General features: G+C 41.6%; 1 non-coding gene across 1 annotated transcript; it reads left to right on the top strand.

The window, feature by feature from the left end:
- The first annotated feature begins 238 nt into the window (after window positions 1-238).
- On the top strand, window positions 239-310 carry TRNAW-CCA (transfer RNA tryptophan (anticodon CCA)). The gene has a single exon. It is a non-coding gene; the product is annotated as a tRNA-Trp (tRNA).
- Window positions 311-11,710: the final 11,400 nt, after the last annotated feature.

Genomic DNA, 11,710 nt, shown 5'->3' with positions numbered 1-11,710 from the left:
CAACCACCATCCTATACAATGTTATCCTGACCGTCTGCCTCCAATACCCAAGGAAGAAATGTTTCTCCTCCTGCTATAAGCACATTCTTCTTATCGTTCTTGCCTTAACTTTTCCCATCAATTGTCCTTCAGCTTTGGACAGTCCAAATCCTCCCTCTCTACTGACTCCGTCTCCACCTCTGAGAAACATGAGTAAGCTCCTCCTAATTTTGATGTCTTCTCCCATCCCTAAGTAACTTCCCTTGTGGCTCAGAGGTTAAAGCATCCGCCTCCAATGCGGGAGACCCAGGTTCAATCCCTGGGTCGGGAAGATCCCCTGGAGAAGGAAATGGCAATCCACTCCAGTATTCTTGCCTGGAGAATCCCATGGACGGAGAAGCCTAGTAGGTTACAGTCCACGGAGTTGCAGAGTCGGACACGACTGAGTGACTTCACCTTCACCCATCCCTAAGTAGCTGCTGCCCGTTTTTTCCCCTTTAAAAAAAAAAAATTTATGTGGACCATTTTTAAAATTTTTATTGAGCTTGTTGCAATATTGCTTTGGTTTTATACTTGGTTTTTTTGGCTGCAAAGCATGTGGGATCTTAGCTCCCCAAGCAGGGATTGAACCCGCACCCCTGCATTGGAAGGCAAAGGCTTAATCACTGGACCACCAGGGAAGTCCCTCCCTGTTTTTTAAAACCAAGTATCTAGGAAGTTGTTCACTTTAAATGTATTTTAATTCTACCATTCATTCTCTATTCAACCCCCTAAATGCTCTCACCAAGAATACCTGTGAACTCCACATCACACAACCCAATGAACACTTTAATCTTCACCTGTGTGAACCCTCGAGTCTTGCCCCAGCACTACCAGTAGCTCAATTATCAATTTTATTCTTATTCTAAATTACAACAATAGTAGGAGCTGCTGCTGCTAATGCTGTAAAGAGCAGCAACTATAGTTGAAATTTCTTTAGATCGTAAACATATAAACAAACAAGCAATCTATTCTACTCAGGCAAGAGTAGTTCTTCTTGTATTTACCTATCAAAGATACCAGATCTGAAATCTGTAAGAGCCATCAAGACTCATCTAATCACCGTCAGAAGGATAGTTTTACAAAGGTTACACTGACATTTGCAATATATCCAAATTGTGCTATTAATAAAAATAGCAATAAGAGCCTTCATGGCGCCCCTTAGAGTTTATGAAACACTTCTGTCTTACTCATGATGATACTGAGATTCAGAAAGGTTAAGTAATTTGCCTAACATTCCACAGTTGAATAAGACAAGGATGCTTAGGTTACAGTTGGGTAAACCAGGTTTCCTAGTTTCCCATGGAACTGTAAGAAAATTTCTAGAATACATATATAAATACACAGACAAAACAATGCATATGATACATAAAACTGGAGGTCTCCATGCTAGCTACTCATGAAAATTGATAAAGTCTATATGTAACATTTTCATTGTTTTGAAATTCCAATTAAAAAAAAAAACTGACAAAAGGCCACAGAAATGTGGCCCCAATTACACAGTTCACTTCAGTTCAGTTGTTCATTCATGTCAGACTCTTTGTGACCCCATGGACTGCAGCACGCCAGGCCTCCCTGTGCATCACCAACTCCAGGAGCCTACTCAAACTCACTGAATCGGTGATGCCATCCAGCCATCTCATCCTCTGTCATCCCCTTCTTCTCCTGCCCCCAATCCCTCCCAGCATCAGTATATTTTCAAATGAGTCAGTTCTTCACATCAGGTGGCCAAAGTATTGGAGCTTCAGCTTCAACATCAGTCCTCCCAATGAACACTCAGGACTGATCTTGCTGTCCAAAGGACTCTCAACAGTCTTTTCCAACACCACAGTTCAAAACCATCAATTCTTCAGCTCAGTTTTCTTTATAGTCCAACTCTCACCTCCATACATGACTACTGGAAAAACCACAGCTTTGACTAGATGGACTTTTGTTGGCAAAGTAATGTCTCTGCTTTTTAATATGCTGTCTAGGTTGGTCATAGCTTTTCTTCCAAGGAGCAAGTGTCTTTTAATTTCATGGCTGCAGTCACCATCTGCAGTGATAAAAAAATAAAGTCTGTCACTATTTCCATTGTTTTCCCATCTATCTGCCATGAAGTGATGGGACTGGGTGTCATGATCTTCATTTTCTGAATGTTGAGTTTTAAGCCAACTTTTTCACTCTCCTCTTTGACTCTCATCAAGAGGCTCTTTAGTTCTTTGCTTTCTGCTATAAGGGTGGTATCTTCTGCATATCTGCAGTTATTGATATTTCTTCCAGCAATCTTGATTTCAGCTTGTGCTTCATCCAACCTGGCATTTCACATGATGTACTCTGCCTATATGTTAAATAAGCAGAGTGACAATATACAGCCTTGACATACTCCTTTCCCTATTTGGAACCAGTCTGTTCGAACCAGTCTGTTGTTCCATGTCCAGTTCTAACTGTTGGTTCTTGACCTGCATACAGATTTCACAGGAGGCAGGTCAGGTGGTCTGGTATTCCCATCTCTTTCAGAATTTTCCACGGTTTGTTGTGATCCACACAGTCAAAGGCTTTGGCATAGTCAATAAAGCAAAAACACATGTTTTTCTGGAACTCTCTTGCTTTTTCAATGATCCAGCAGATGTTGGCAATTTGATCTCTGGTTCCTCAGTCAGTCAGTTCAGTTGCTCAGTCACATCTGATTCTTTGTGACCCTATGGACTGCAGCACGCCAAGCCTCCCTGTCCATCACCAACTCCCGGAGTTTATATAAACTATGTCCATTGAGTCAGTGAGGCCATCCAACCATCTCATCCTCTGTTGTCCCCTCCTCCTCCTTCCTTCAATCTTTTCCAGCATCAGGGCCTTTTCTAATGAGTAATTTCTTCGCATCAGGTGGCCAAAATATTGGAGTTTCAGCTTCAGCATCAGTCCTTCCAATGAATATTAAGGACTGATCTCCTTTAGGATGGACTGGTTGGATCTCTTTGCAGTCCAAGGGACTGTCAAGAGTCTTCTCCAACACTTCAGTTCAAAACCATCAACTCTTCAGCGCTCAGCTTTCTTTATAGTCCAACTCTCACATCCATACATGACTACTGGAAAAACCACAGCTTTTACTAGACAGACCTTTGCTGGTTCCTCTGCCTTTTCTAAATCCAGCTTGAATATCTGGAAGTTCACGCAGTATATCTGAAAATTCAGAGTCCAACTTTGCAGTGAGGAGGTTTGCTCCCAGGCAGATGGCAAACAAGGTTTCATTGTCCAAAGTCATATTGGGCAACTGGATACAGGGAGAACAAGACACACACAGACACTCACACAGAAGAGGTCTGCCAAACCTTCAGGCTTTAATTGTACAAACACACAAATCAAAGAAAGTGCTTGCCTAGAGATACTTCCTGGGACATGCAGCCTGCCCTTTATTTCACCAATACACCACTGTGTAAAATTATAGCATTCATGAGATCCTGATCTCTGTGAGTCCAAAGACTCATGAGAAGATGGAAGTTCTCAGTTGTTATCTTTCATACGCTGATGGGGTCTGTGGTTACAAGGTGGCTGACTGGAAGCTGAAGCTAAGAGGAACGGTCAAAGGAAGAGCCTAGCTGACTTCTCCTTGACCTGAAGGTGGGTTTAAGAAGATCTGCACTGGGTATATTGCATCTACTCTGTCACTTTAATCAAGAACCTCACTTTTTTATTTTCTAAAACACTGTAGTCATATGCATAGTTCTCTCCAATCTCTCTCTTAACTGATAATCAGAGTGATTGTAGTAAGATGACAATCTGACCATGTCACACCTCTAAATGTATATTAAAATAAAACCTCCAATATATCATGGCTGCCTTCAGGATAATAAAGGCCAAATCCCTCAGTGCTGCATCTGAAGTTCCCCATCCTTTGGCTCCATTCTGTGTCTCACCCTGAATCCCACATTTACTCCCATGGGCATCATATTCTCTCATGCCCCCATGCCTATACCAAAGCCAGACTTTTTGCTTGAAATGCCCTTTCCCTTTGTCCCTTAGAAAAACTCATACAGTGCTCCAATGCTTCAGCTCAAATGTCACCTGGTCTAGACCACTCCACCCTCATCCCCAAGAGAATCAGTTGCTGTATCTGCAGTGTGCTCCTACAGCCCCCATGCTGATCGTTTCTCTGCTGCATTGTCCTCCACAGGTTACAATATCTCTTTTCTTCTCCGTTACCCCAGCTAGATTTGATGGCAGGGTTAACGTCTTATATACCTGTATATTCCCAGTATTGCAAGGGAAACAGAATAGATATTCCATATCCGTCAGTCAGTTCAGTTGCTCAGTCATCTCCGACTCTTTGTGACCCCATGAACTGCAGCATGCCAGGCCTCCCTGTCCATCACCAACTCCTGGAGGTTACCTAAACTCATATCCATTGAATCGGTGATGCTATCTAATCATCTCATCCTCTGTCATCCCCTTCTCTTCCTGACTTCAATCTTTCCCAACATCAGGGCCTTTTCCAGTGAGTCAGCTCTTTGTATCAGGTGGCCAAAATATTGGAGTTTCAGCTTCAGCATCAGTCCTTTCAATGAATATTCAGAACTGATTTCCGTTAGGATGGACTGGTTGGATCTCCTTGCAGTCCAAAGGACTCTCAAGAGTCTTCTCCAACAACTCAGTTCAAAAGTATCAATTCTTCAGCACTCAGTTCTCTTTATAGTCCAATTCTCACATCCATACATGACTACTAGAAAAACCATAGCCTTGACTAGATGGGCCTTTGTTGACAAAGTAATGTCTCTGCTTTTTAATATGCTGTCTAGGTTGGTCATAACCTTCCTTCAAAGGAGTAAGTATCTTTTAATTTCATGGCTGCAGTCACCATCTGCAGTGATTTTGGAGCCCAAAAGAAATAAAGTCAGCCACTGTTTACACTGTTTCCCAATCTATTTGCCATGAAGTGACGGGACCGGATGCCATGATCTTAGTTTTCTGAATGTTGAGCTTTCAGCCAACTTTTTCACTCTCCTCTTTCACTTTCATCAAGAGGCTCTTTAGTTCTTCACTTTCTGACATAAGGGTGGTGTTATCTGCATATCTGAGGTTATTGATATTTCTCCCAGCAATCTTGATTCCAGCTTGTGCTTTCTCCAGCCCAGTGTTTCTCATGATGTACTCTGCATAGAAGTTAAATAAGCAGGGAGACAATATACAGCCTTGACATACTCCTTTCCCGATTTGGAACCATTCTGTTGTTCCATGTCCAGTTCTAACTGCTGCTTCCTGACCTGCATATAGGTTTCTCAAGAGGCAGGTCAGGTGGTCTGGTATTCCCATCTCTTTCAGAATTTTCCACAGTTTATTGTGATCCACACAGTCAAAGGCTTTGGCATAGTCAATAAAGCAGAAATAGATGTTTTTCTGGAACTCTCTTGCTTTTTCCATAATAGAGCAAATGTTGGCAATTTGATCTCAGGTTCCTGTGCCTTTTTCTAAAACCAGCTTGAACATCTGGAAGTTCATGGTTAACATATTGTTGAAGCCTGGCTTGGAGAATTTTGAGCATTTCTTTACTAGCATGTGAGATGAGTGCAATTGTGTGGTAGTTTGAACATTCTTTGGCATTGTCTTTCTTTGGGATTGGAATGAAAACTGACCTTTTCCAGTCCTCTGGCCACTGCTGAGTTTTCCAAATTTGCTGACATATTGAGTGCAGCACTTTCACAGCATCATCTTTTAGGATTTGAAATAGCTCAACTGGAATTCCATCACCTCCACTAGCTTTGTTTGTAGTGATTATTCCTAAGGCCCAAGTGACTTCACATTCCAGGATGTCTGGCTCTAGGTGAGTGATCACACCATCATGATTATCTGAGTCGTGAAGATCTTTTCATGTATTCTTGCGACCTCTTCTTAATATCTTCTGCTTCTGTTAGGGCCATACCATTTCTGTCCTTTACTGAACCCATCTTTGCATGAAATGGTCCCTTGGTATCTCTAATTTTCTTGAAGAGCTCTCTAGTCTTTACCACTCTATTGTTTTCCTCTATTTCTTTGCATTGATCACCGAGGAAGGCTTTCTTATTTCTCCTTGCTATTCTTTGGAAGTCTGCATTCAAATGGGTATATCTTTCCTTTCCTCCTTGGTTTTTCACTTCTCTTCTTTTTACAGCTATTTGTAAGGCCTCCTCAGAGAGCCATTTTGCTTTTTTGCCTTTATTTTTCTTGGGGATGGCCTTAGGTCTGTTGAAAAATGACCATGAGGCACTTATGGAACTAAGTGCAGTGTGAAATCTATTGAGAAAATGCATGTGTAATATATAGGCATCTCTTTCCAACTATGTTACATTCCAGAACAAGTCACTGGAGTGGTAAAGTGATCTCACTTATCTGCCTCCAAACATTGGCCTATGGACCACACCCAGTGTTGGATAAAGTTTTTACTAGGTCATGATAAAATCAGAATAAAGAAACATCTCGAGATTTTCTACAATTATTCCTTTCCTCCTCATGTTTTTTGTATTACAATACCTTTATTTTAGAGAGATAAGTGAAGCAGTAGTAAATGGCAGTTTTGTTCAGATTTTGCTTACTTGTTAATGCCTTTACTTGGCAATCTAAAAATAAGCAAGTCAATATTGGTCTTTGTAACAGTCAGGGTCTCAGCAGGAAACAGAATTCACACCAGATGGTTCAAATAAGGAGACTTTAATGAAGGGATCACTCACAAAGCTGAGAGGGCTGGGAGAATAAACAAGGGTGGTGAGATGCCCACAACAGTCAAGGCAAGGATACAATGTCCCTGGAGCATGGTGGGTGCTCAAGCCTTAGAGAAAATGCCACCCAGCAGAAGCCATGGGCTGAGTGGACATCACTACTCCTGACATGCAGCACTGAAGCAAAGTTTCTCTCTTGTCACCCCCCCAGCCTTCTGCCAGGGACTTCACTGGCCACATCCAACTGGCACCCAGCCAGCAAAGATGGCTAAATTGCAAGGCTCATGAGGGACAGCCTGCTAGGCACAGAGAAGATCAGAGGTGGGCACAGAATGGATTGGGGGAAGGAGAAAAATTAGGAATAAGCTGCATTGTTCCCCCCAATTTTCACAAAAATTTTATTGAAGTATAGTTGATTTACAATGTTGTAAATTTCTGCTGTACAGAAAAGTGATTCTGTTATGCATATATATATATATACTCCTTTAAACATTGTTTTACATTATGATTTATAACAGAATATTGAATATAGGTGATTAAACCAGTTAATAATAAAGAAAGTCAACCCTGAATATTCATTGGAAGGACTGATGCTGAAGCTAAAGCTCCAACATTTTGGGCATCTGATATAAAAAGGCCACTCATGAAAGAGTCATATGGTAGGACTTTGTTGTTTATCCACCCTACATATAATAGTTTGCATCTGCTAAATTCCTAATCTTCCCCTCTCCCACCCACCTTTGGCAACCACATATCTGTTCTCTATATCTGTGGGTCTATTTCTGTTTTGTAGATATGTTCATTTCTGTTGTATTTTAGATTTCACTTATAAGTGATATCATATATTTGCCTTTCTCTTTCTGACTTGTTTGGCTTAGTATGATAATCTCTAGGACTATCCATGTTGCTACAAATGGCATCTTTTTCATCTGTTTCTATGGCTGAGTAATATTCCATTGCATATATATGTACTACTTCCTATTTATCCATTTATCTCTCAATGGACATTTAAGTTGCTTCCATATCTTTGCTATTGTGAATACTGCTACTATGACCATCAGTTCAGCTCAGTCACTCAGTCGTGTCTGACTCTGTGACCCCATAGACTGCAGCATGCCAGTCTTCCCTGTCCATCACCAACTGTAGGAGCTTACTCAAACTTATGTCCATTGAGTTGGTAATGCCATCCAACCATCTCATCCTCTGTTGTCCCCTTCTCCTCCCACCATCAATCTTTCCTAGCATCAGGGTCTTTTCAAATAAGTCAGTTCTTCACATCAGGTGGCCAAAGTATTGGCGTTTCAGCTTCAACATCAGTCCTTCCAATGAACATTCAGAACTGATTTCCTTTAGGATGGACTGGTTGGATCTCCTTGCAGTCCAAGGGACTCTCAAGAGTCTTCTCCAACACCACAGTTCAAAAGCATCAATTCTTTGGAGCTCAGCTTTCTTTATAGTCCAACTCTTACATCCATACATGACTACTGGAAAAACCATAGCTTTGACTAGACGGATCTTTCTTGGCAAAGTAATGTCTCTGCTTTTTAATATGCTGTCTAGGTTGGTCATAACTTTTTTTCCAGGGAGCAAGCATCTTTTAATTTCATGGTGACTGCAGTCACCATCTGCAGTGATTTTGGAGCCCAGAAATATAAAGTCTGTCACTGTTTCCATTGTTTTCCCATCTATTTGCCACGAAGCGATGGGACCAGATGTCATGATCTTAGTTTTCTGAATGCTGAGTTTTAAGCCAACTTTTTCACTCTCCTCTTTCACTTTCATCAAGAGGCTCTTTAGTTCTTCACTTACTGCCATAAGGGTGGTGTCATCTGCATATCTGAGGTTATTGATATTTCTCCTGGCAATCTTGATTTCAGCTGGTACTTCATCCAGCCCGGCATGTTGCATGATATATTCTGCACTTAAGTTAAATAAGCAGGGTGACAAAATACAGCCTTGATGTACTCCTTTCCCAATTTGGAACCAGTCAGTTGTTCCATGTTCAGCTCTAACTGGTGCTTCTTGACCTGCATACAGATTTCTCAGGAGGCAAGTCAGGTGGTCTGGTATTCCCATCTCTTTAAGAATTTTCCCAGTTTGTTGTGATCCACACATTCAAAGGCTTTGGCATAGTCAGTAAAGCAGAAACAGATGTTTTTCTGGAACTCTCTTCCTTTTTTGATGATCCTACACATGTTGGTAATTTGATCTTTGGTTCCTCTGCCTTTTCTAAATCTAGCTTGGACATCTGGAAGTTCACGGTTCACATACTGTTGAAGCCTGGCTTGGAGAATTTTGAGTGTTACTTTAAGCATGTAAGATGAGTCCAATTGTGCGGTAGTTTGAGTATTCTTTGGCATTGCCTTTCTTTGAGATTGGAATGAAAATTGACCTTTTCTAGTCCTGAGGCCACTGCTGAGTTTTCCGTATTTGCTGGCATATTGAGTGCAGCATAATCTTTTAGGATTTGAAATAGCTCAACTGAAATTCCATCACCTCCACTAGTTTTGTTCATATAGTGTTGCCTCCTAAGGCCCACTTGACTTTGCATTCCAGGATGTTTGGCTCTAGGTGAGTGATCACACCATCATGATTATCTAGCTCATGAAGATCTTTTTTGTATAGTTCTTCTGTGTGTTCTTGCCACCTCTTCTTAATATTTTCTTCTTCTGTTAGGTCCATACTATTTCTATCCTTTATTGTGCCCATCTTTGCATAAAATATTTCCAAATAACTTCCAAACAGGAAAAGGAGTACATCAAGGCTGTATATTGTCACCCTGCTTATTTAACTTGTATGCGGAGGACATTATGAGAAATGCTGGGCTGGAGGAAGCACAAGCTATAATCAAGATTGCTGGGAGAAATATCAATAACCTCAGATATGCAGATAACACCACCCTTATGGCAGAAAGTGAAGAAGAACTAAAGAGCCTCTTGATGAAAGTGAAAGAGGAGAGTGAAAAAGTTGGCTGAAAGCTCAACATTCAGAAAACTAAGATCATGGCATCTGGTCCCATCACTTCATGGGAAATAGATGGGGAAACAGTGTCGGACTTTATTTTTCTGGGCTCCAAAATCACTGCAGATGGTGAATGCAGCCATGAAATTAAAAGACGCTTACTCCTTAGAAAGAACGTTATGACCAACCTAGACAGCATACTAAAAAGCAGAGACATTACTTTGTCAACAAAGGTCCGTCTAGTCAAAGCTATGGTTTTCCAATAGTCATGTATGGATGTTGGAATATAAAGAAAGCTGAGCATTGAAGAATTGATGCTTTTGAATTGTGGTGTTAGAGAAGATTCTTGACAGTCCCTTGGACTTCAAGGAGATCATACCAGTCAATCCTAAAGGAAATCAGTCCTGAATATTCGTTGGAAAGACTGATGCTGAAGCTGACACTCCAATATTTTGGCCACCTGATGCGAAGAACTGACTCATTAGAAAAGACCCTGATGCTGGGAGAGATTCAAGGCAGGAGGATATGCGGACGACAGAGGATGAGATGGTTGGATGTCATCATCCAGCTGACTCAATGGACATGAGTCTGGGCAAGCTCCGGGAGTTGGTGATGAACAGGGAAGCCTGGTGTGCTGCAGTGCATGGGGTCACGGAGTTAGACATGACTGAGCGCTGAACTGAACTTATATGTGGAGGATTATTTTAAAATAGCCAAACTCACAGTAACACAAAGTAGAACAGTGGTTTCCAAGGGCAGCAAGGGGAGTGCTGTGGGGAGTTATTATTTAAGCAGTTATGAGTTTCAGTTTTATAAGATGAAAAGAGTTCTAGAGATGGATGGTAATGAAGAGTGCACAACACAATGGCACTTGATGTCAGTGAACTGTGTACTTGAAAATGGCCACGATAAGCTTTATGTTATCTATCTTTTACCACAACGTAAAAGAAATTTTAAAAATAAACAGAATAAAACTTCATTATCTCCTTTTCGTGTATTTTACTGTGTGTATTAGTCGCTCAGTCGTGTCTGACTCTTTGCGACTCCGTGGACTGTAGCCCCCCAGGCTCCTCTGTGCACGGAATTCTCCAGGTAAGAATACTGGAGTGGGTTGCCATTCCCTTCTCCAGGGGATCTTCTCATCTCACAGATCAAAACTCGGTCTCCTGCACTGCGGGCAGACTCTTTACTGTCTGAGCCAGGGAAGTCCATGTATTTCACTACTTGAGGAAAATAAGAACCAGCGGCTGACTGTGGACATTTAGAACTGTCATTGTTATTACTATTGTATTAGTCAACCAAAATTGAGAGTCTGTGGTGGCCTATGGCTAAACACAGAACATTCTCCTGGGACTATTACCCATTTTTATGGCATTCCTTCAGTTTGTTTTTCCAGACATTCGCAAATGAATCATAATCATCATAAACACCATAACTGTTTCCATCAACAACCAGTAACCCATGTGCTCCATCACCCATTCCCGGTTTTGCCAGCTGGCTGACCATGAATACCTGCATATCTGCCTGGGAGATGTGCTACAAGAGTGGGTTGCTCCAAGCCTGTTCTGAATACCCTTCCTTTTGCCTGGAGCACAAATAATCACAGAATTTCCAGTGAGGCTTTTGGAGATCATGGCTGAGGTCAAAGTCATTGAGTTTAGTGACATACTAGAGATCTTCTTTCATCCTAGAGATGCAAAGATCTTAAGCATAAATAGGGCAGCAGGAAGACAGACACTGAAGCCAGAGGAACTGGAAGTCAAATCCAGCTTCCCCACTTACTAGGTGTAAGACTTTGGGAAGTCACTTCATGTGAGTGAGCCTCAGCAAAGTAGCAAAACAACTTCTGCCTTAAGGGATTGTTGCAGAAATCGGTAAGATAGTGTGAGTAAGGCACCGGGTCAGGTATCTCACACATAGCAGATCCTCATTAAGTAAGGATGACATGCAGAGCTCAGACTTGTGGTTGCCAGGGAGGTGGGGAGGAAGGAGAGGGATAGACTGGGAGTTTGGGGTTGGTAGATGCAAACTATTACATTTCGAATGGCTAAACCACAAGGTCCTAC

The sequence above is a fragment of the Capricornis sumatraensis genome, chromosome 6 (genome assembly GCF_032405125.1).
Source record: "Capricornis sumatraensis isolate serow.1 chromosome 6, serow.2, whole genome shotgun sequence".
Taxonomy (NCBI): domain Eukaryota; kingdom Metazoa; phylum Chordata; class Mammalia; order Artiodactyla; family Bovidae; genus Capricornis; species Capricornis sumatraensis.
This window is presented reverse-complemented; position numbering and strand designations above follow the sequence as displayed.